The sequence below is a fragment of the Stegostoma tigrinum genome, chromosome 20 (genome assembly GCF_030684315.1).
Source record: "Stegostoma tigrinum isolate sSteTig4 chromosome 20, sSteTig4.hap1, whole genome shotgun sequence".
Taxonomy (NCBI): Eukaryota; Metazoa; Chordata; class Chondrichthyes; order Orectolobiformes; family Stegostomatidae; genus Stegostoma; species Stegostoma tigrinum.
The window spans coordinates 34,276,491-34,302,588 of NC_081373.1; positions in this window are offsets into that span (position 1 = coordinate 34,276,491).

The window sequence follows — 26,098 nt, forward strand, 5'->3', positions numbered from 1 at the left end:
AATTATCAGATTGATTATCTGACATTGACCACTGGATTAGCAAAAAAAATTCCTCTCATTAAACATTAGAAAGACTGAAGGTATTGTTCTCAGACTCTGCTCCAAATTCTGTTCCTTATCAATTGACTCTATTCTTTTCTCTGCAAGAATTTGAGAACTAAACTCAGGTCTGTTTGCAATCTTGCTTTCATATTTGACCTCAAGATAAATGTCTGACCATGCATTTGTGCCATTCTAAGGTTACCTATTTTCACTTCTACTATTTCTGAATTCACTCTTGCCTCAGCTCATTTGTTGTTGAAACCTTCATTTGTGCATGCTCCAGGGTAGGAACTGGTAGAGATACTAAATGAATAGGGGGTTGATTAGTTTGGGAGGCTGGTTTGTGATGCAGAGAAATGCCAAAGGCCTGGGTTTAATCGCTGCATTTGGTTGAGGTTGACATGAAAGGGCTCTCCTTCTCAGCCTCTTCCTTCATTTGAAGTGTGGTAGCCCTTGTGTTAAACCACCATCAATCGTTGCTCTTCAATGAAAGGGGATCTCTGGGACTGTGGTAACTTTACCTTTTACCTCCAGGATTGAAATATACAATGCACTCGTGGATAGACTTACACATTCTACCCTCTCTAAACTTGAGCTCATCCAATTTCCTAGTGGCCTTGTCCCAAACCTTTCACTGTCATAGGCCCAGAGTGGGAAGAAGTGAGAGGACTAACCAGGTGAAGACAAAGAGCAAGAGGTAATGGGGGATGGAAGATGCTATGGGAGAGTAAGGGAAAGCAGCGAGTGTGAGATTTAGGGGAGGGAAATGCCAATTGGGAGGATCAGAGAAAGTGACAAGCTGGGAACTGGTGATTAAGAGAGTCATGGAAGTATGAGAGGAAGGGTTGGTAGAGGTTATCGGGATGGAGGGGGGGAATTGAGAGACAAGAAACAGTAAGCCAGAAGTGAGTTTATAGGTTATTAAGAGTTAGTAAGGGTTAAGTAAGAGGATTTGTTGAACCAGCTAGTTTTAAGATAACCAATAGGTGTTTACTTTAAAATTAAAATTTTATGAATATTACCCAGTCTAGTTACATGTTGACTATGGTAAAATAGTTTTCATTTAGCACACCCTTTAATAACACATTCAGAGTGTTAAGCAGGGACAGTTTAATAGCTTATGGGGACAAGGATGTGATCATTCCATGTGTGGCTTTCTATTGAGCAAAACAAGAAACAAGCTTTCCTTTTTGAAAGAAACAAAGCATCCAGATTGCAACAATTGAACAAAATCATAGCTCGAACTATGGAGTTGAGAAAAGCCCTAAATGCAGATTGTTTTTGTGTGATGTTTTATCACTCTAATATACCACTATTACAATGTAGACAATTTGAATGGCTATCTATAAATCAAAGGGTAGACTCTTTCAAAGCTTTAAAGTTTAGTCATTTATCTTTATAAGAAGGCCAGGTTCAGATATCATAGTTGATCATGTTAGGAACGCTAGAGATAATGAGGAGTGACATGGAAGTGAAAACTACACTGCAGCTGATTTAAAGATAAAGATGAAACAATTACAACTACCTTCCAAATAAGAGTGAAAGAATGAATTAGTGAGACAGCATAATAATAGCACAAAGGAATCATTGGGATAGGAAATATGATAACACAGTCATGTCCAACAAGTGAAAAAATAAATAATCTGAAATGACTGCTTGGTTTCTCACCCTAAGTAATGGTTTTTAAAATGGGCAGTAAGCAAGCATTCATCATGCCCAACCGAAAACATCAGTAGGAGGTCAGATTACCAAGCTTAGAATATTGAACCAATGTCGACAGGCAGATCAACATTCACAGGAAGGATGAAGGGAACAAAGGAGAAGCAATGAAATTTGCTGGTTCCTTTATGTACACAATCCAGAATTCAGTAATTTCAGGACGGGAGTTAATCTGAGTGGGGCCATAGAGAAAGCAACAAAGCAGAGGAAGATTTCTGTGGGCGCAGTTTTTTTTAGATAGGGGAGTCTTAGAATGGGCTACATTGGTTCTTTTAAACATGGCTGCTTTGGGCACACCGTGTTCAGGTTTTACATGCTGTGGAAGAAGACTGCATCAATCTCCTCTGAACAGTATAGGGTCCTGCAGGATAATGGATAAATCCTACAATGCTAATGTATAGCACACATCATCAGTGATTCCTGCTGATGTAAGTGGTATGTCAAACTAGGAGCAAGCCTGCAGATTTAGGAATTCCCTGTACTACCTAGTTATGTCAATAGTGTGAATAATTAATAAATTTTGATGTTCACCAGTAACAGAACAGACTCACCTCTTCCTGTGACCTCAGAGTGATCATACTACAGAGTCTGGTTTTAATATTTTAATGACTCTGAGGCCCATTCAAAAATCAACTATGGTAGGTCTCTGGCCATTAATGGAGCATTGGGAATTTTTATAAAACTGCCATCTGCTCACCATCCTATTCACAACAAAATTGGTGGGTATAGCTGTGGGACAAAGATCAGGCTGTACCAATTTTGAATCACCTCAGCAAAAAGAAAAAAACTGGGCATGCTATTACATGATAGAAGGAACAAAATTAAAGGCATGAAACTGCAAGGTATGCATACACAACTCTTCTACCATTGAGGAAAATCTCTGACAGAATGTCATTGTGATGTTCTCTACACTGTAGTCCAACTCCCAAAGTAGTTAAGTCCAACTTAAGAAATGTTCAGAATGTGAACCAGAAATGAGACAGTACCTTGCAGCATTTAATATTTGGGCGATAAGTACACCAGGACATTTTTATTTCAATCAAAGAACATTGTGGGATCTGGTCCTTCACATGAAGGGCAGAACTGGGTACATTAGTGGAAAAGGCTTTCTGGATTGATATAACTTGGAAGCAATGCAAGGCATCAAAAATGCCATGCATTCTGGTTTTCCAGTGTCATTAAGTTAATGCACAAATGACTTTAAAACAATACAGTGCAACTTTTCTCTCACACTCAAACTCTTCAGGCATTGCCAGACTATAATTTGGAGGACAAGCCAATAGTTGCTGTATGCACATTCATCTGAAAATGTGCAAGGTATGCTGATTATGCATCTATTACAGCAAGGTGGTGAGCAGTAATCTTGGTTTGTGGCAAGTGTAACCAATATAGAGGCACTAAAACATTATTTAAAAGTCAGTAAGACTGTTTAAAGGAATACTCTGGGGAAGGTTCACTAAAGTTATATTCATGAGCCTCAACCATCTGCAAGAAACTAAGTTTAAAGATATCTACATTTCATATATTTTCCTTTCTAATGTGTGATGGACGATTGCAGCCTTGAGAAGTGTAAAAGAACTGCCTGCTTGTAGGATACTGTTTTGTTATAATATAGTTATTATTTCATAAAATGGTTATTAGAAGATTTAATTTCAGGTCATTGCTTAGCTCAGCATTGAAGATGATTTGAGAACGTGCAAATCTCCTATCATTTTCAGTGCCATTATATTCGGGAAATGAGTGCGAGATAAAGTGAGCAGCAGTCACAGTCATCCGGATACACCAGCAACATTAAAATGTAAAATATGAGCTGCAGATAAGTTTCAACTTAATTTTGCACTGAGTGCCACGAGATACTGGAGTAAATCCCACAACAAGAATTTTGTGTGAACCTTCCCTGGGGTATTTCTTTAAGGGAAGTAAAAGAGAAAGAAAAATGTATTGATATGATGATAGCAGAATATGTTATGCCAGTGAGCAATGAGTATTTATCTTGCCAGTAAAGGCAGGGTCCTTCAAAGAGTCATGGGAGGAAAACAACAAAAAAAATCATCACCGTAGAAGAATGAGACAATTGAGGAAATAATAAATTGAGAATAGTTTGAACTGTGTGAGTAAAGAAACAGTGAGCAATATCATATTCTTCTTTGTAATATTTTGACATTTTTGTCTTTGACCATAGTTTGAAGAATCATCTTAGAGTTGAATTGAATAATCCCGTTCTTGGACATGTGGCTTGGAATCCAGAGCTTGCCTGTGTAGATGTAAACAGCCACCAGGCAAACCTTGTGTATTTAAATTATTGTGGTGCCAGCTGGGACACCTCCAAGCACTGTATGCTCTTGAATGCCATTGGTGAGCTTTGTCCTCAGTCGGATGCTCCATTGTTTGCAGATCATGAGACCTACTCCTCCCAATTGAAACTGTGTAATTAGATTGCAGCAATATGAATTCTGGCAAGGCTAATCACAAGGACAGAAAAAACGACCCATAATGATAAATGCAGTGATACAGACATTAGCGTTGCAGGCAGGTTTCTTAATAGGTGCTATGGTACCACAAGGGAGATTCTCAAGGACCATTCTTAGAGGAGAATGGGAGTAGCCGATTGAGAATTTTCACTCAAACAGCCGGGATGTGAGTACCTGGGAACAGTGCCAAGTTCTTTCCATGACCAACCAAACTTTTCCTGTAATTTGGAAGGAGCAACAGCTCCCTCTCTCCAGCCCAAATGGTTTCTCCTTATTTAGACAATCGTAACATTTGACACTTTTTAAAAATCTTCTTCTCTATTTTAAGGAGGCCAGTAGCTGTTGAGCAGCAACATTTATGAATGTCAGTGTTGAACTTCAAACAGTTGCAGTTTCTTTGAAGTCCAAACAAGAGGAGGAAATGTTGAGAAGAACCTTTATATGAAATAAGGGACTGTTCAGCTGATGGGTTCCCTCATGATGTGCTACTGAAGAGCTCTGACTAAAGACAATTGTTCAAGGCCTCCTGCATCCTCATCATCATCATTCTGCCCATGAAGATGCAGCAAGTCCACATCCAAAGGTGATTGTCTAGTTTCTCTCCATTGCAGAGTAACCTGAATGAGGTCTTAAGGAAGGCATGAGTAGGCCGTTGGCTCCTCAAGACAGCTTTGTTGTGCAGCATAGAAAATAGATGTTAGTAGCAGTCATACAGAACATTCTGAGGATTATGTTGCATTGAAAGGGACTAAATTTGATGAAGCATCTGAATCAGAGATGGAAAACTGTGAAGATTAGTCTGATGAGGTTGGTGGAAATGAATGTAGTACATTTCTGTCATTATGAGTTCTTCAGAAATGCCATAAATGAGTGCACAGAGGAGCCAATTTCTCACATGCTGTGCATTTACTAATATCTTAAGGATGGAATGGGAAGTGAAAAGGGACAAAGGTTTGCTGGAATATTTAAAAATATGGCAGTTGCCAAGAAAGTCAAAGGTGATGCACTAATGGCCATCACATGCTAGTTACAGTTTAACTGGCATAAACAAGCTTTTAGGAATCAGAAGGCTTTGGAGTTCATGTGAATGATGCCCCAGCTTTTGGGACATCTAGTGCCAAATCCTAGAGTGTTGTGTTGCTATGTTCAGTTGTCTAAGAGATAAGCAAAGAAAATTTTTGCTTTCACAAACATATTATTAGTTGCCTATTGAACAATAAACTGTGGGCTGACTGGTATTATTGATATTCCCTTGGTCTGAGGTGACGGATTGAGCTTCAGTAATAATGCAACGCTGTACGTTGTTTGACTGTACATGCATGGGTTGATAGAATTCCATGGCAACCTCTCTAGAAGAGCACAACCTGCTTATACACTGCTCCTAGGCTGATCCACTCCATTAGAAAGGTAAGAATCCCAAGAGGTTGTCTCCTCCTTCTCCTCCTATCCCTAGAGTTGTAGATCAGCTTGCACACATTTCTTGTTACTGTTCTTCATTCGCCTCTTCCTTCTAACAGTAGAAATGCCAGAAGGATCCTCATGAAAAAATAAGTATATTTCTTGGGTACTAGAAAAGTTCAGAATGCCCTCTAACTGCTGCAAGCAATTTCAGGCTATCTAAACAGCAAAGTGTGTCTATTTAATACAAGGTTATTTAATACATTTGTTATAAGTCCCACTAAAAAAACTGCAAGCCAAAATTATCACATTTTTAATGACCTCAAATGGAAAAGAAGATTTCATTTTTTGTAGCTTTTACATTAAAATTAATTAAAACCAACCAAACAGAAATTAACAGTCAAATGGAAGTTCAAATAAAAAAGTAAATTTACTTTTAACAGTCAATATAACAAAGATGTATCTTTGACAACCTCAAACGTTCATATCATTCCCTGCAGACCAAAGTTCTAAAATTCAGTTTCTGAGAATCTCTCACTTACCTAATCAAATGACTTGATTCCCAAATCATTTCTTTTTGGTGGCTGTAATCTATTTTAGGTACACATAAATAATTGCCACCCATTCCTACAGAATCTACTTCACTAGATTCATGACAGCCTTGATGACATAGATTCACCAGAGTTTCCTTTATCTGGTTCCTTTAATAAACTACTTTAAGTGGTTGCTCAGCTGTGGCAAAACTGAAACAATAACAGCCGAATTGTCTAATTCACAAGCCTAATTTCAACATCTTCTTTGATGTTCTGAACTGTTTGCTGAACTTGAAAAACACAGCTCTTGGAAATATTGCTTCAACTGTTCTCCTCTCTGAGGCAGTTTTCCTTTGTTCATAACTTCCTTTGTATTTGACACCATGCACATCAACTTCCTTTCTGCTGGTACTGATTCCAGGTCATTGGTTACCAAATCTCATGGTCCAGTATTTCTGATTTCAAGAACGTTACAAGCGATCCCATTAGGTAATCCCTGTTACGTACCACACTGAATAGGACTAACACATGTTCAGCTATCAGCAGTGATTATTGAACTTTCATTTTATTTATACCTCCTTAATGGAGTGGGCAGCAGAAAGGATCAAATATTGAAATGCTGAGATTTTGCAATATTCTGCAATCACACAATTTTGCCTGAGAACAAATTATTTTCTTACAACTTGTATAAGATTTATGGATTGTATCATGAACTGTGAGTAGCAATATAAGCAGACACACAAATGGTAGACAGAATATTGAATACATCTTTGAATTCATGAAAAACATATATTAATTTGAGGACCTCTCTGCCTTCCTGCATCCTGACCACATTCACCCCATTTTCTGGCTGGAGTATTTGCCCTCTAAATTGAGAGTGGGTTAAATATCAGAATGATTTTGAATCTAGCAGCAATTTAGTGGTCTCACAAATCATTTCCATTGATACCAAAAATGAATTTTGAGAGAAGGGATGAACTTGAACTACATTTAAATAAACTGGATCTTAGAAATGGGCTCTAAATTTATGTAAATGAACTGTAAATTAGAACCAGAATGTAAATGGGAGAAGAAGAACTAATTAAAGGGAGATTGAAAAGACAGCAAAGTATTTATGATATAGGAGCTAAGTTAAGGATGAAGCAATTAACAACAATCATTAATACTGAAAAACAAAATAAAACAACAATGATAACAACATTGCACAACAATGATTGGAAATAAATGGGCTTAGGTGCTACAAATATTATTCAGGGTAAAAGGTAACATTTGGAAAATAATTTGTACAGGATACTTGGGGTTAAATAAATTAAGTTTTATGTTTTTGTTTGAGGCATAATGATTAGTGATCGGTGATACTAGAAATGTCCCATCCTGAATTGGGGGCTAAGCACAGACAGGACACAAGAAGTGGTCATGGTGGTTTTGTGCCATTCTGACACCTCTAGCAAAGTTCCCATGAATAGAGTAAATGCCTCACAAGTAAGAAAGTGAAGGATTCTGCCTTTGTGAGTCGTGATCATTAGGGAGCTCATTATGAGCCTGCATTTTGGCTTCACAAAACTTTCACATGGGGGTGTAATGGTTTCTGGTTCTCTGAAGCGGATTTAAAGAGTCACAGAGCCATACAGCACAGAAACAGACCCTTTGGTTTCACCAGTCCATGACAAACATAATCCCTAACTAAACAAATCCCACCTGCCTCCTCCTGGCCCATATCCTTTCAAACCTTTCCTATTCATGTACTTACGCAAATGTCTTTGAAATGTTGTAATAGTACCCACATCTACCACTTCCTCGGGAGTCTCATCCCACACGTGGACCACCACTTGTATAAAAAGTTTGCCCCCATGTCTTTTTGAACTCTTTCCCCTCTCACCTTAAAAATGTGACCCTTAGTTTTGAAAGCCCCCATCGTAAGGCAAAAACAACTACCATTAACTCTATCTATACCTTTCATCATTTTATAAACTCCTATCAGGTTGTTTCTCAACCTCTGACGCTACAGCGAAAATAGTCCGAGCCTATACAGCCTTTCCTTATGACTCAAACCTTCCTTACCCAGCAACATCCTAGCTGCAACCTGGCAGGAGAGGGGCAGCAGTCAAAAAAATATAATGCAAACAAGTGGAGACTTGGATAAAAAAAAGCTGCTAAGTGGTGAAGAAGTCTCACTCACAACTATTTCTTTACTTTGTACTGTGTCCAAGCTCATCAGTTGCAATGGTAACTTTGAATATGAAGACCATCTCAACTTTTTTGTTAAAGACTGCCCATAGCAATGGCTGCCAATTGAGGTCAGAACCTGGCCCTTTTCCCTAGAGTTTCACTTATATTTCTGCACCCCACCCCCAGCTACCAATTGGATTATATTCCTGTTTCTAAAAGCTTTGAGACCCTGGCCCGATGAAAACCTCACTGTGTGGCACACTGGTGATAGAGGAAGGTTCATGATCCGGAAACGAATCCATCTCTCCATATCTGCCTCCAATGGGAAAACCCGGCCTTATGTCTCTTTAAGACAGATAACAGTCCCAAGAAAGGCAAAAGTCAGAAATTTAACAGCTTTCTTTTCACACTACATAAAACAACAGACTTTTTCTTTCCAGCAGCTGAAGGTTTAAGAGACTCCTCAGAGTTTGTGTAGAAAATAGATGTTAGTAGCAGTCATGAAAAGGAAATCAGCGAATGAGTTTGAAAGGCAGCAGAATTTGATAGATTAGCTCCAAGAGTACATAAGGAAATAAGAACTGTGTTTGGTAGTGAGAGCAGGGAGAGGTAGCGGGTGGTAGGAGTGAAGTGGGAGCATTGTGGCTTGATATTTTTCACAGCTCATTAAGTACAGGGGTACCAGACGTTGTTTTAATTTTTTAAGAAAAAGTCAGAAGCGTGATCCTGGGAATTGTAGGCCTGCCTGATAACTCTGCACGTACAGATGAAAAAATATCAGGTTCCCTAATCAATAGGAAATAATTCAAGCACATTTAACAAGAGTAAAAGTAATCATCCCACACAGATCTAACTGAAGAATTGTACTCAGCTTCTTTGATTATATAAAAGAAGTGGGGCATCATGGTAAAGTGGTTGAAGTTACAGATTTTGATTTTCAGAGAAAAAAAAAATCAGATGTCTCACTAGAGACTTACAGCTGAAGCAAAAATGGATGGGATGAGGGAAGAAAGTATGAATTGGATAATAAATTTGTTGAATAATAGGGAAAAAAATGACCGGTAGTAGTTGTAAGTGCTCCAGAGATAAGACCTAGGATCTTGGTTATTCAGATTATTTATAATAATTCTGATGAAGGAATTAAAAGTTAAATGCCTTAAGTCTGCATGTGAAATAAAGTTCTGCGGTAAAACTGGAGTAAAGATATAAAATTCAAAAAAGTCTGTCATGAGATGGTAATAGGTGGGCTAATTTACCAGTGGAAATTAAATATTGAGTAAGGTATTGAAATATGGAGAAGGGAACTATCATTAAATAAGGTGAGTAATGCACACACTTCTAGGTGCTGCTGTTAAACAAATATTGAAATAATCATTATTCTGTATGGAAGTAGTTACAAATATAAACATTGTGTTGCAATGTACAACCAGATTCGTTGGATTTAAATGTAAGTAAAGGAACAGAGGTATCTCTATCAGTTGAGCCCTTGGTAATTATACCCAACCAAATACAATTATATTCAGTGCTATCATGCAATAAAACTTCATGTTATCCAAGAGCAGTGCCTCTTCTGTAGATACTCTATGTGCCCTCTACCACAAATCCACCAGATAAACCCAAGATAAAGCAAACACAAATGAAGATTAGTGACAGTGAACAACCAATCCTTATCCAATGCCACATATTGGTAGATGTGGCAAATACCACATGGTGGTAGCAGTGGTTATGTGGGGAAATACCACATGGTTGCAGCAGTGCCAATCTGACTCCAACTATGAGGCTAAGAAATCCTGAAAGCCTGAAAGAAAAAAAACAAAGTTCAAACAAATGGTTAAGACCATTAGAAAGCAGACAGACTGTCAGGCAGTAGCTGAAACACATTTATCAATAGAAAAAAATGGCAACAGTTGCAAGGCAGCAAGAAGCAAAGTTCAGGGCTTCAAAAGCAAAACTTCAATCAGAAGGTGGTGGGGGGTGCTAAGGCAAGAGTGTGGACTAGGAATAGTTTGAAATGTCAACCAAACTTAAACAATACAGACGGTCCAGTGAAGAGAGTCAGAAGTGCGCAGCTGAAGGCATCAGAAAGTAAATTTAGAGATCCCTAAGACAGAAAGAAATACCTTAATGTGAAACAGTGGAGCATCTAGAAAGAGAAGATGAGGGAGCATGATGGCACAAATGGCCTCCTTCTACATTGTAACTATTTTGTGATTCTGTAATGTAAAGATTGACATCCACATGAAATTCAGCAAGGTAGCATCAGTATTCCAGTGACTCCACATGGTGTGAGCATCCAACACCATCAATTTGGTTATGAAGCTACAATTGTAAAGTTGCATAACAGTACCAAGCATAACTTAACTCCAGTGAAATGTGGAAATATAGAAATATAGAAATATAGAAAAAAGGAGCTGGAGGAGATCATTTGATTAACCAAAATCCACTTTGCCATTCTACATGATCATGGCTGATTCTTTATCTCAATGACATCGTTCCTCCTACTCCCTATACATCTTGGCTGTTTTGACGTGTAGGAATTTATTTATTTATTTCTTAAATGTTTTGAATGACCCAGCCTCCACAGCCTTTTTTTGTATAGAATTCCATAGGTTCACCACCCTGTGAATGAAGAAACGTCTTCTCATCTCGGGAGATGACATAGATGGTTTCAGACTAAGACTGTGACCCCTTTTCCTAGACCCTCCAGTTAGTTGAAATACCATCCCTACATCTGTTCTGTTTAGTCCTGTCAGAACTTTATAAAAGCCAATGGGATTCCCTCTCATTCTTCTAAACTCCAGTGAATACAGGCCCAAATGACTCAATCTGCCCTCATACGCAAACCTGTCATGTCAGTCGTCCCCCTAATGACGGGTATATCTTTTCTTAACTATGGGATCAAAACTGCACTTAATATTCCAATTTTTTTCAATTGTGGCCCTGTACAGCTGCAGCAAAACTTCCTTCCTCCTGTATTCATCCCCTCTTGCAGTGAGGGCTAACATATCGTTTGCCTTCTTAACTGCTCACTGTACCTGCAAACTTGTTTTAAGTAACAGGTGTACAAGGATACCCAGATTTCCGTGCACAACATTTCCCAATCTATCACTTCTAAATAATATGTCATTTTGGTTTTCCTACTAAAGTGGATAACTTCACACTTTTCCATGATACACTGCATCAGCCATGCATTTGCCCACACACTCAACTTGTCTAAATTGCCTTGAACAGACTTTACATCCTTCCCGCCACTCACAATATTACATCGTTTTGAATTATCAGCAAACTTGGAAATATTATAACTGAATCCCTCATCCAAATTTTTGTAATATCTTGTAAATATCTGGGGCCCAAGCACTAATCCCTGTCTACCCTACCAATCACTACCTTCCTCTCAGAAAATGACCCATTCCTTCTTACTTTCTGTTTCATGTTTGATAGCTAATTTTTCAACCCCTGCCTATACATTACCAGCAATTCCAAGTGCTTTGATTTTGCACACTAACCTCTTATGTGAGGTTTTATCAAAAGCATTCTGAGGAATACACAACATCCACTGGCTCTCCTTCATCTATTCTACTAGATATGCTCTCAGAAAACAATTGTACGTTGTCAAACACAATTTCCATTTCAGAAATAAATACTGAATTTGTGTAATTCTCTTAGCATTTTCTAAGTATCCTGTTATCACACCTTTTATGATAATATTTTCCCTACTGGAAGGCAAACCAGTCTGTCATTTCCTGTTTTCTCCCTCCTTTCTTTTTACATAATAGGCTTACATTTGCCATATCCAATCATCCAGGATTGTTGCAGAAGTTTTGGAGGATAACAAACAATGTATCAACTATTTCCATGGCCACATCCTTTAGTATACTGGGATGCAAATTACAGGGGAACTAGCAGCTTTCAATCCCATTAATTTCTCAAGCACTTATTTTATACTAAAATAAATTTCCTTCAATTCTTCTACCCAATCAACTTTTGTTATTCCAACATTTCTGGGAAATTATTTGTGTTTTTTTTCTGTCAATGCAGAACTGAAGTAGTTATTGAACAGCTCTACTATTTCATCAAAACAGGAGGGAACAACAGCATTGTTTCTTAAGATGGGCATCTTTCACCAGCCCTGCTTACATAAACTCCTGGCCATCACGTGCAGAAACTGCAGCACCAATGAAGATGTGCTACAGAGAAATATCTGTAGGACAACATGTGAGAGAAAGAGAGAGAGAGAGAGAGAGAGAGAGAGAAGCAAAGCTAGAAGGACATGAGTCCTGCTTCCTAGGTGTGTGCCCACCAGAATGGTAGTGGGATGGCATAACCAGATGAAGAAAAGACAGTCCTGACAAGGACGTTCCAAAAATTACACTTAAGGAGGGCCTTCAAGAGTGGGATGCTGTCTGGGCGGGAGTAAAAGAATTTGTAATGGATCAGAATCAATCGTGGAGTCTCACTGCCCCTTGTCCCATACAGAACTGAAGGAACTAAGTCTTATCAACTGGAGACTAAATACCTCTACTGATATCTTTAGGACAAAGCATGTGGTGAACTAAGCTATTGGGTATTTTGAGCTGAAATGTCTCAAAAGCTACTCCAGAAATAATATCACTTGACTTAAACAAAGTGTGAAAATAAAACTTCTGGATTTGTTTCTATTCTCACTGAAGTTTGAATTGTCTTTTGCTACATTTTGTTCTGTCAAATATCACACATGATTTTTCAAATTTTTCATTAATTCCATCAACTTGTATTTTCAATTAATTCCTGTCTTCAATTGATTGTGAAGGGGAAGACAATTTAGTGTCTGAATAGTTTGTAATATGGGTTTGATGGTGTGAATATAAATTTTTGGTGTATGTTAAAGCTTACAAGTGAAAGGAATATTTTGGAATCTGGAAAGCAATTTAGAGATTTAATTAAAAAAAACTTTAATTTTTCCCAGTTGATTTTGTAATCAGTTGCCAAGAACAATTATTGTAAGAAGATATGATACAGGGAACTGAAATTGCAAAATTGATAACAGTGAAAAAAAGAACACCATGAGTTCATAAATTAATTGCGTGGGAGAAGGAGTGGGCTTTGGAATTGTAAACGTTGAAATGGGAATGCACAGTAGCAGTTAAGTAGCCAAATGCTTAGATAAATAAAAGATTATAGGAGGACAAAAGTGTCCAACATTCATGAGAAATAACTGTGGGTGGAAAACAAAACTGCAGTTCAGAACAGTCATTAGGAGGCTACAATTATTATTAATTCAAAATGTCTACTCAAGATGTTGACATATGAACAAGCCTTCATAATTATATATAGAAATAATATCACAAACCAGGTCAGTATATTAAACTTGATTTAAATCATTAATCAAATACTTGTACCTTTGATACTTTTTGTCCTGTTTTCACTATAGCTTTCAAATGAATATTAATCTGGTCTACATTGGGCTGCCAGTTTCCCAGAGAGTTTAACTGACATTTTACATTTCCGTTTGGCAGTGACTGAAAAGGAAAGTTGAAATTGTTGATCGGTTAGCCATTTAAAGCTGCACTTTTTAATTGAAAATTAATTGCAGCTTCTAAGTAGGGATTCTATTTACTTTCCAATTAGCAATTCAATCTTTAAAAAACTGCAAAGTGGAATTGAAGCAAAGAGAGGACTTTTGAATAGGAATGTCACATTTAGTTTGGCGGAGGAAGTGACAGTAGGAAGAATTGCGCAGTCAGTATCAATGGACTGAGCCGAAAGAAAAGGTGTTAAAAATCTATAGACAAAAAAGATGACAGAATGAAGTAAATGCATTGAAATTACTTTAAAACCTGTTATTTATTTACAGGCAGTAGTGACACTATCTCCTTCCCTTTATCCCAGTTCATTTAAGTAACAAGTAAGATTTTTTTCATGCTAGTAGAGTATGACTGACAGGACCAAGAGAGTGTTCTCTGATCCAATGGTTCATTCTTCCAATTTGAAGTGAACCATATTGGGGAAATAAAGATACTATAACAGGCTATTGTGTTGTTCACTTAAATGCTGATAAACTTTCATTGAATAAATGTCTGTCTAACAGCAATCAATACTTTTGTTGTGTAGTGTTAGGAAAATACTTAAGCAACATTTAAAATTGACATATTTGTACATTTTAAGTAAGTCTAACTTATCTATTGAAGCTGATACAAGGGCATAGTATGTAGCTTGAAATATAATGAAGGCCAGCCTTAATTGGCAATGATGGTATGCTACACTGAAGAAAAATAAAGTTCAATTTCTGGGTAAGAAAAAGTGTGTTCCACCAACAATTTATCAAACTGAGAGGAAATAAATCATCAAAAAGTTATTACAAAAGTTATTTCAATTTGCAATCATGTTCATATTTTTGCTGTATTAAAAGAGACAATTTCATTCATCTAGTTAAAATATGTTTTACGAATAAGTGAAGGAATGGTAATTGGTTTGTACCACTAACCTGTGAAAACGAGCACAGAGGGAGATTCTTTCTTTGCACTGAAGCCCAGGGCCTGACTGATGTTAGGTCTTCATCTTAACAGGAGCTGAGAGTGTTGGATGCTTAGTGTGTTTCCTCAGGCAGCTCATCAGTGAAATGAGCATGAATGTTGGGCCATTATGAAAGCACCATTTGTATTCAGGTAATACTTAAGACTTAGGGGCAGTGAATCTGACCTTGTTTTGCACACAGGAAGATGAGAAGGAGCAGCCCTACTCTTTAGAAAGAAAATAAAACTCATTCAGAAACGTTCCTCACAAACCAGACTGTCTTCATTTTGTATGTTTGTCTGAGAACCCAGGACATTGAAAGCATCAGCCTAGCAGAGAATCTCTTTTAAAAGTGAGTTGCTAACTTTGTTTGACTGATATCTTGAAGTGGTTATAATATATTGCTCACTCTGTGGTCCCTGTGTTTCAATAATATAAAACTCAAAGCTTCTGATGAAGTGTCACCAGACTTTAAACATTAAACCTGCTTTCTCCCCATAGATGCTCCAGACCTGTTGAGTTTTTCCAAGAATTTCTTTCAATGTTAGGTTAGATAACATGAAGAAGTGTGAAGTGTTTGAAGCCTCTGTCACTGATACTTTAACTATCTGTCTGATTGACCTTCTTTGAGGTTGTTGGATCAAAAGTTTTGTTTTCCAAAGAATGTTTCTGATTGGGTGTTTCTTTTGGTTGCCTTTGGCTTCTATGCTGACCATTGGTTACGTGTGTAAGGGGTTTAAGTCTGTATGGAGAGTATGAAGGACAATGCAGAGTGGTGGAGGGATTTGAATTGGTGTTGAGATAGCATGGACAGCATGCTGAGTCACGGGGTGCAGCGTGGAGTAGGAGTTGGCATTAAGTTGGAATATGGAATAAATGGGGATACAGGTGAGTGTTACAGGCCTTGTGTCTCATGCCCATGTTTCCTAGAAACACTGCAGGAGAAAGCGTTCCTAATTTCATTTTGGCTCCTTATATGTAGACTTGTTGATTTAAATATTAATACTTCCATTGCTTGCCTTAGACTTTGTCGTTCATCAGTTTTGCCGTTGAAATGTCACCATGTCTGTGTTCCAATGACATCTATATATTTAGCTAAGTGAGCATTTGGTAAATTGATTGAGAAAGTACCACTGATTAAACCACTCAGTAATGTATAATAAATTGCAAAGTCACAGCAGAGCATGACCAGGGTTTAAATGTTACTGAAAGGAAATATGTAGGTAATTATTATCTCATCCATTTGAGAGGTTATGCAAATCTGTAAAATTTGAGGAAACTGAATTTTTCCCTTTCAGCATATATAAACTTAATACATCAAACCGAGAATGTTAAATCAATGCTATTAGTAATTAGTGATATGAATATAGTTCTTCACATCAAAGAAAGCTTTTTCTCACTGAGTATGACAGTAAATTGAACTATTGATTTAATATTTCATTCTCCAACATTTGTTTATGGTCAATTGAAGTATATGTAAAATTATTTGCTTTAAGGAGGCTAACAGAGAGGAATTGCTAATTGTATGACTTGTTTCCGTGAACTTGAAGGATGACATTTTTGAACATCAGGTGGATAAAGTTAAAAATTCACATTCTGATCAGAATGCCCGTATGCAATGTGATGAAACTCAGATCAACTTTCTTGCTAGTACTGGCAGTATGGATAAGTGTAGCTAGACTGCAGAATTTAAAAAAATGAAATGCAAGGCTTCATTAAATCGACTGTTTTCGCATTCTGATCACTTTCCTTTTTACAGCTATTTTTTTACTGTGCTTCATTAATCTGTGCTGAACACAATGACATACATCTTTAATGCAGCTGCTGTCAAGGCATATTTCAGTAAGAGCTGCCAAGTGAATGACAGCAACCAATATTAATAAATTTAACATAAAGCCTATCAATTTTTAACAGAATTAATAAGGAAAGCTGAGAAATTTCTAAATTGTAGGATTTATTGCTTGCTAAACACACACATTTTATAAAACTTGTGACACTCAGTGAAAAAATAGATTTACATCTCATTAATAAGTAAATTAGGAAAATGCCTTTCAAGTTCAGACAAGTACATAAGTGTAATCTCCATATTAAAGGAGTAGCCTTTGATAAACCACTGTGGAATAGCGATAGCAGACTATGTGTCATGTTGCCTGTGCTTGAACTCTTCCACATTCCCACCTTTAATTACACTGGCTCATTATTAAAGAGATAAGTGTCTCTCCACTTAAGATTCTATAAATGAACATCACAGAGGGTCCACCCTAATAATTTTACAGAAATGATGAAAAGGTGGTAACAATTTCAAAAATGAATTATCACTAGACCTCATTTTCATGTAATAACATTAAAATATTAAGATTAATTCTTTGAAATCTCCAAAAAGTTGTCGATTAAGTCTGCTATTTTAAATTTTAAAAAAATTACTAGTGAGATTTTATTTTTCCTTTACAAATCCCATCAGAGACCTTTTGGTGAAAATTTAAACCTAGTGAGAAATCCTGTGTCAGTACTAAACAAGAAAGTTCTCATTGATATGAAGGCTGCTTTTATTTCAGTTTCAATGATTGTAGAAATGATCTGAGGTCTGACTACTGACTCAGAATTCAGCTGTGACTGGATAAAATATATTGATTGGCCATTGAATTTACAATCAATGATGTAACTGGCCATATTTCAGGTTACTCCACAAAAACCTGCCTACTATTCGTTTCATCATCATAGTGTGGAGTGGTTTGAATAACAACTGGTCTTGCAATTTACTCTTAGTTCTGCTGATTGACAGTCAGTGAATTTCAGACTACCCAATTCCACATACTCTTGGTGTGTCAGTTGCCCATGTTTGAAGACCACAGAATGCAGCTGCTCAGTATTTCAGCGTTACAGTGCTGTGAGTAAATGAAGCTGCTATAAATCACACCCATGCCTAAACATGCAAGATGTAGGATTAGAATTTCCTGGAACATTGCAATGTGATGCATGCAGTAAATTGTGCTATTTAGCACCTCAATATCTATTTGTTAAATTTCACGGAAAAGTAATATAAGTACGCCAGACGAGAATAACGGTGAGTCAGGGACCTCAGAAGTGAGACAAAAAATTTGGCCAACCTAACCTTTCAGTCACTGCCCATTTCAACTCTCCCCCAACCCAAACCCACCCCCAACTCCCCCTCTGACATGTTCTGCTTGGCCTCCTCCAGTGTCACAACGCAAGTTTGAAGAACAAAACCTTATCTTCCACCTGGGCAATCTACAGCCTGGAGTACTCAACATTGAGTTCTCCAATTTCAAATAATCTTCCCACTCATCCCGCATCTCACCTTCCAGTCCCACCTGCTCCCTTCCGTTCCATCATTTGACCCACCCTTCCAGCCACCAATGGGATTCATCCCTTCCATCAACCAACAATGTCATATCCATTATCAGTGTCCACCTATTACCACCATTCTGCCTCCACCCTCCCCCCCCCCGCCTCTTTATCTGCAGCTCTCCCTAACCCCACATCCAGTCCCGAAGAAGGGTAATATCCAAAATTTGACTGCGTGTCTCCTCCAGATCGCTGTGTTCTTCCGGCCTCCTGCTTATCTACCTCAGAAATGAAATTGTCAATGCTTCCCCCAGCCAACAGTAATGAACTGAAGAAGCACAGCAAGTTTCGCATCATCAGAGTCATCAACATTTGAATTTCACAATATTGAATTTGATCGCTTTCTGGAAACAAAGTAATAGACGCTCGGCTGCTCTGTTCAGTTTTCAGGAAACATAAAATCTTCCCATTCTTAGGTAAAGTATATTTTCTTGTGAGATTTATGGTTTCTGGCACCTCATGGCCCATGGCAACTTTGATCATCCAAACGTCTACTCTTTACCTCATTAATTATGTACACGGCCTCTATAGTGCCCAGCTCATGGAATCATGCAGCAGGACAGATGGAAGTGCTTGCTGCTGATGGGACTTTGTCACATTGATGCTATAGTTAAAGCACAATTGCACAGCACTTCAGATGCTGCAAGCCAAGACTGGCCCTTCACACTGTGGCCCTCTATTATTGGAATGGAAATAATTGAGAAAGGCTCGCTATCTCTGTAGTTCACCCATTGGGATCTGGAGCTGGTGGAGAGGCACCAAGTATTATATCCTGCTGTCTGGCAAAGGAAGACAGGCCACCAAACACAGCTACCTTCAATGAAAATAGCATTCTGTGTCAGTGCCGTGTCCTGGGTAAAATATACTGCACAATAGCGCAGGAAGCAAGTGCACCATAAGGTGCCACAATCTTTTCTCAGTTGCCTCACACTCTCAGGCCAACATTCACTCTGACTCTGTTACTGTACACAAATCTCACCAAGGCCAATCAACTCCAGTTCTCATTACTGTTGTATCACGCCCACTCAATGGCTTTCACCCAATTCGTCCTCCTAAACTGCTAACTCCTCCTTCTTTCTATGTTACCTACTCACTCAGTGAGACCTCACCACCTGGCCACCTCCTGCTTTAGCGCTAACTGCTCCCCCACTCACTCAATCCCTCCCTCTGACTAATTGCTGGAATAAATAGCCCACCCTTGGACTGATATTTCCACAGCATCTCAAGAGACGTACCTGCAATCTCTGGACTGGTTGCGACTGACCTGCAGGACTAATCATGGCCAACTGCAGACTGGAACTGGATGAGTTACTGAATGGACTCCCTGACTGACTACAGTTCCCTTCAATCTCATTAAGGACTGGTTGCCTTTGACTTTCATGCCTGGCTATCAAGTTGAGCACATGCAGTGTTTTGGCCATGCAAGCTGTTGGCACACGATGCAGGTTTGACCTTGTTGTAGTATGTAACTGTATAGCAACATATCCGCCCCTTTGGCTAATGACTGTTCCAAACCATCACAAGCCATCACCTCTCCTTGTGTCCTAAAAGAGTAATACAAGACACAAAGACTGGCAATCTCTAACTAAGCATAAAGTGACCGAGCACTAGGAAATTGAGCTGAAAGACATATGATGCCTCCTGAACTGATACAGGCACATCCATGAACACATTAAATCTCCTCACACAGCACATCCAAACCCAGATGTGCTACTACCTTGAAGGAAAAAGGCAGCAGATACATGGAAACACCATCTGCAAGTTCCTGTCCAAGTCAGACTGCATCCTAACTATATTGCTGTTCTTCCACTGTTGCTGGATCAAAATTCTGGAACTCCATCGTAATGGCATTGTGGATGTACTTACATCAAATGAATTTCTGCAATTCAAGCAGGCAATTCCCCATCCCCTTCCCCAGGAAAATTAAAGATGGGCAATATGTGCTGACCTAGGCAGTGATGTCCAAAATCCCTGAATGAATAAACAAAAAAAGCACAATGATAACTCATTTTTATAGTGCAATGTTCTAGGCTATGGTTATTAAATATACATAAAAGTTTGTTTGCATGATGCCAGATGACAAAAACCAAGCTTATAGTGATTGTAACAAGGTCAGCCAAATGAACCTCATAGAATATGAGTTCCCTGATTAGGGCTGTTATTCTGGTCCAATCAGGGCAATCTGGCTAATAGATATAAACAGGAACGTCAGATATCCTCGCACTTTGAGAGTTGACTCAGTTTCTGGAACAGTTTCAAGGACTCTTCATGTACAAATAAGGGATGGCTTGGTGATGGGACATCAGCCTCTGTGGAATTATTTCAGAGCTCCATAGCTTTTCTGGTTCTCTCCGGTGGAGAATTACGTTGCACATCAATCGCATCAATTTGATCTGACCAAGGCCTCACCATTAATTTTCAGTTCACATTATTGAACTAAAATAGTTAGCCCTTATCCAAAATAATTGCAAACAATGTCGACTTGAATTGTTTTAGGGGTGTGGTGAGGGAGTGGTGTGGTGTGGTGGTTGTGGCAGGGTGGTTGAGGGAACTACAAAAAAGAAACAACTTTTCATTGTCTCAGTAAGGTTGTGCAAATGTCCCAGGATTACTTTTTTACATAGTGAATACAGCAGAATTTAAACCATAAACCAAATTCACCAACGAAGAAATCCTGAGAAATATTCCAATTTTGTAGCTTTTACTTCAACATGAAATCAGGACCAACACGAATTACATACAACTTAGCAGATAAATAAAATAAATTACATTTTAGATCATTAACAAAATAAAGATCTAACACAGCCATAAGTATTTGCATAACTCCCAACACAAATGTGGTAGTAGGTATCTAGACGGTTCCACAAAATGCTGTTTTTTTTTCGTACAAAGTAGGTCAGGGATCCTATTCAACAATAGCTTTCAACTTTGAGTTTCACAGGTACAACTATCATCACCAAGGCACACTTCTACAAACATTCACTCTGTTGGAATATGACAGTATGCCATTCCACTTATTTCTGAAGCATAAGGTCACACATACATTTATACTGATGCAGGTTGATACTTTTGCTTCTATTTTCTGGGCCAGACAAACAAAAATATGTTTTAGTCTTTCTGAGTTAGGCTTTCACAATACTAGAAATTATTCTTTTGCTGCTAAATACAGGCATATCCTATGACATCTAAATGAGTAGTTATTGATAGTGCACACTGCTTTATTAGCATTTTCCTTCGTTATAGTCAAATAGGAAATTTCCACCCTCAGATGCTTGGCTCATGTACAACATGTGCCTAGAAACTGCACTGAAAGGCCTGGTGCACGTTCTTGATGTAGGGCAGTATGGGCAGTATCTGCTGGATGGCCACCAGGTTTTATTGACAGGAGTGTTTGTAGTTAATACTGTATCAAGATCTTTATGATATCATGGATTTCTAATTTAATATTAATTCATTATTTTGGTTGTTAGGCAAAGCAGCTTTGAAGGGCTGAATGGCTTTCTCTTGGTCCTAAATTCTATGTCCCCATTCTTACCCAAGACCAGCCAACTAAGAAAATGGTCATGTTAAAATTGTGTCAGGGCCTCCTCTAGGCTGGAATTTACCTTTGGACAAAAAATAGTAAGTGGAGTGGGAATGCAGCACAATGCCACCCCATCCAATTTTAGATACTTTCCAACTGTCATGTTCAGAAATTCTTTTACACACCTCAACAGCAGGTGGGTCTGAACTCAGGTCTCCTTACTAAGAGGAGGAGACATTACCACTGCATCACAAAATCCCTTATCCCTTCCTATGTTATTGACAATCAATATAATTGTTATTGTCATGGGATGGGGGAGGAGCACTGCTAAATTCTTTATTTCAAGTGGACACAGTTCTGTGCCAGGTGAGAATAAAGCACTTAATCCCGAGTACTACTTCAAGGAGGCAAACTAATGAAAGGCAAGTTCAGAACATTGTATATATCCATATATGACTAACTAATATCAGTATATATTTCTAAGTTGAACTATGGAGACAGTTAAATCCTCTAATAGGGTTAGTTGGACAAATTGCTTCCTCACCTGCACTTATTCTTTTGATGTTGTGAAAGTAACTACCATGCAAAAATTGTACTACAGAGTGGTAATAGTACCAGTATCTTTAAAGTAGGCTAAAGTTTGCAAAATATATTGGCAAATTTCAATACAAGTAAAGAAACAATGATGTTAGGAACAGTCAGAATTAACCCTAATAAATAGGTGAAAAACAAGATAAACAGATTTACTGAGCAATTAAAAAAGAATGAAAGTGTTTCAGAATGACTAATTAGATAACGCTACCAGCTTCTTGTAAATGACCTCTATTTATGATATGGAGAAAGAAGATGGAAGGAGAACATTGGTAAACAACATTTAGATTTGTTTGTTCACATAATAATAAGCAAAATGTTTAACTTTATGAAAATATATTTCTCTGACAGCTTTCATCAGAAAATCTATTTTCTTTTCAAAAATAACACATTTGAAGTTGAACCATTACCATCTTGTGACAGCTCCCGTGAGATACAGATGATCTCAAAGGCTCATATTAACCCAGAGCAGCCAGCAATTCTGAGGCTTAAATGTAGGATTTAAAGATGCCAAGGTGCTGCCTGGAATTAACGAGGCAAAGTTTGTAGGACAAAGAGATCACTTTGGATGGTCATTGGGGACTGCTGGTGATCCGCCATGTTCTGTATGTCAGCTATCTTCAATATTCCTTTCTTTTTCCTTTAATGGCTCAGTGGATAGGCCCTGAAGCAGAGATTTTAGGTTAGGTTCTTGTGAGCAAAACGCTTTGCTGACACTTTAGTCCAATATTGAGGAAGTCTTGCATTTTTGGAGGCTGTGTCTTTCAGACGAGATGTTAGGCTGAGGCCGTCTGCCCTCTCAAGTGGATGTAAAGGATTCCATGACCTTATGAATAGAAGTATCCCTGATATCCTGGTCAATACTTCCTCCTCAACTGACATCACAGAAATATATAATTTAATAATTGTTGCAATGCTGTTTGTAGGCACATGCTGTTTGCAATTTCATTGCTATATTTGATATTATGTCAGTGACAACTCTTCAAAAATACTGTGGCTGCAAAGTATTTTGAGGTGATTGGTGGTCACGGAAGGTGTTACCTAAACATACTTTTTTTTCCTTTTCCCCCCACTTCAACTCTTGATTGCTAAGAAACATTAAAATGAAGGAAGTCTTTTTTTTATTTTTTGCAGTTCAACAAATGTACATTAATAATGTGTTGAAGCTGTGGCTTATATCCTGCACTATTAAACTATGTTTTCAAATGAAGACCTTGGTGATACTAAAGTGACATATTCTCATATGTTATAACAAGATGTGGAGCTGGATGAACACAGCAGGCCAAGCAGCAATTCAGCAGCACAAAAGTGATCCCATGACGTTATGAATGGAAATATCCCTGATGCTGCTTGGCCTGCTGTGTTCATCCAGCTCCACACTTTGTTATCTCAGATTCTCCAGCATCTGCAGTTCCCATTATCTCATATTCTCATGTGTTTCTGCTGCTCCGCAAATCTCATTTGACTCAAGTGGCATGGTCCACCTAGGAGCAACTTGACAGAAATTCATGTTTTTCCTTAATATTCCACATAGGGGTCACTGTAAACTAACAAAATTTTACATCAGCAGGGTGCTGACTTCCTGATTTTTAATATTCTAAAGATTTCATTCTATAACTTGCCTGACAGATAAATATAATGGTTTGGTTCATAGAATATTCTTGGAGGCATGATCTCATTCCATATCCTGTCTCTATATCATTTAAATTACATATATACAAGATCTGATTGTACATGAAATGGTTCATTATAATTAGTCAGATTGTATTAGTAGTTGTTTACACCACTAATGGATTTCATTGATCATTCTAAGCTTCATAACAAATTTTACCATGTATACCTGGTTAGATGTATTAACTATCTATAAGATTCAAGCAGAAAATATATGATACCCACATTCAGCACCTTAATCACTGAATATAACCTGTCTTATACGCAATATGTCATTTTATAACTTATATAGCAAGTAATTATTTTAACTATCATAATCCCATTACATTTATCTGGTTAATTCTATGCAATGATCTATGTCATCATACAAAGAATGGGGAAGTTGAGATATGATGCTGAACACAAATTCTGTTTGGGGAGGATGTAGGGGCAGTTGGTTGCTGATACTGTTATTCTGAGATTAGGAAATGCAAAAAAAAATTCCCAAATGTTCTGTAATGTTTAAGTGTCGTGGGATCCTTGCTCACAGACGGCTGATTGACAGGCTGCATGAAGAGAAATCTGCTTCTCAGGGCTAAGCTACATAGTTGGGTGTATTGAGACAGAGACAACTAGAGGGAGGGGAATGAGATCATCCAGATCATGGGCTGACCAGAATCTTAGTGGAGCTGGGGTGGGTGTTACTGTTGGAGGTGGGAAGTGTGCCTAGATTGTGGAGTGTGTTCTGATCACTGGGGAATATTGCACAGTTGTCTAGTGGTCTTGTTCTGGAAATTGCCTGATGGTCAGGCAAGTGAGTGGTAGTTGGCAGAAATTATTAATTTTTGGTCAGGAGCAAATTAGTTTGTAAGGAAGAAGGCTTTACGTCCTCCTGACACACAAGTTATGTTGAAAAGTCAATTGCTTCATGGGTTCACCTCTTGTCTCTAAATTAAAAATGCTAAATTCCCTGAGACTTGGTATGGAGTGGGGTGGGGAGCGGTGCATGGAGGGGATGGTGGTTGGGGCAAGGTGGAGAGTGGCATAAAGCCTCCTGTGTTTAGAAGCAGAATTACTCTTAAAACAAGTGTACACAGTCTTATTACAGACCAGATTAGTTGTCTCCCCCTTGTCCAACCTATGCAGACTTGGATGCCTTGGTTTGGATTCTGTTCCACACATTTTGTATTTTAACCTCTGATATGACAGCAATCCACCAATTGTTTGTAGTAACCCGAATAATTTCCTGGATGCAAACTTGTTATAGAAGCTCTTCAGAGATCATCAAACTAAAATTAAATTGGTCAGCCACTTCAGACTTATTATGTTTTATGTATGCTTACCAAGCAAAAGTAGGCAATTTCCTGTCACAGTGTTGGTTTGGGATTCTGTATGATTGGATAGCCCAGGCGCTGGCGTGGTTTAAGTGGGAGCCTACTTATAATATGTGAACACACATTCTTTGTCATATGTAGGATCCCAATTCTGGACAGAATCTTCCCCAACCCAGAAGTGGTGCGGAAGGAGGTAGGATGGGAAGATAATAGGGTTGGCGTTGAGCTGATGCCTGCTATCCTTCTCTCACAGCAGGAATTAAATTCTGGGCAGAACAACACGAGATTCGCCTTCCAGCCCTGTCACAAATGTGACCTGACGTGGCTAACTGGTGACCATTCAAAGGCCTCATTATGCCATTTCTGTGGAGCAGGGTTTGGGGGTTACTGGGCTCAACCTGCCCCAATCTGCAGATGATCAGGAACATTGGTGGGGGTTGTGGTGGCCAACTAAAAGAGGCTGTCCGCTGAAATTCATCCCCCATCCTTACCATTGACACCACTGTACCTTTCCTCACGATCCTCACCCTGCAATTGTCCTTCTTGTGCTGATTGGTAAGGGACCTTGCCTGCTATTCCTGGCCTTACACTTTGCTGTGTCACCAGCAGCATCAGCCTCTGGAATGCAGTGCATTTTGACAGCCAGCCTCGGATTGGCTGCCAGCATCAATCCCAGGGAGCCTGCTGAGGGATGCCTTCGGCACAAATTCCGGTGAACTCTCCTGTTTGCGGTGCAGAGGGGGAAAGGGTTTTCTGCACATTTAAATGCCCACCATCACACTTGGTTTTAAAAAAGGTCAGAAGCTTTTG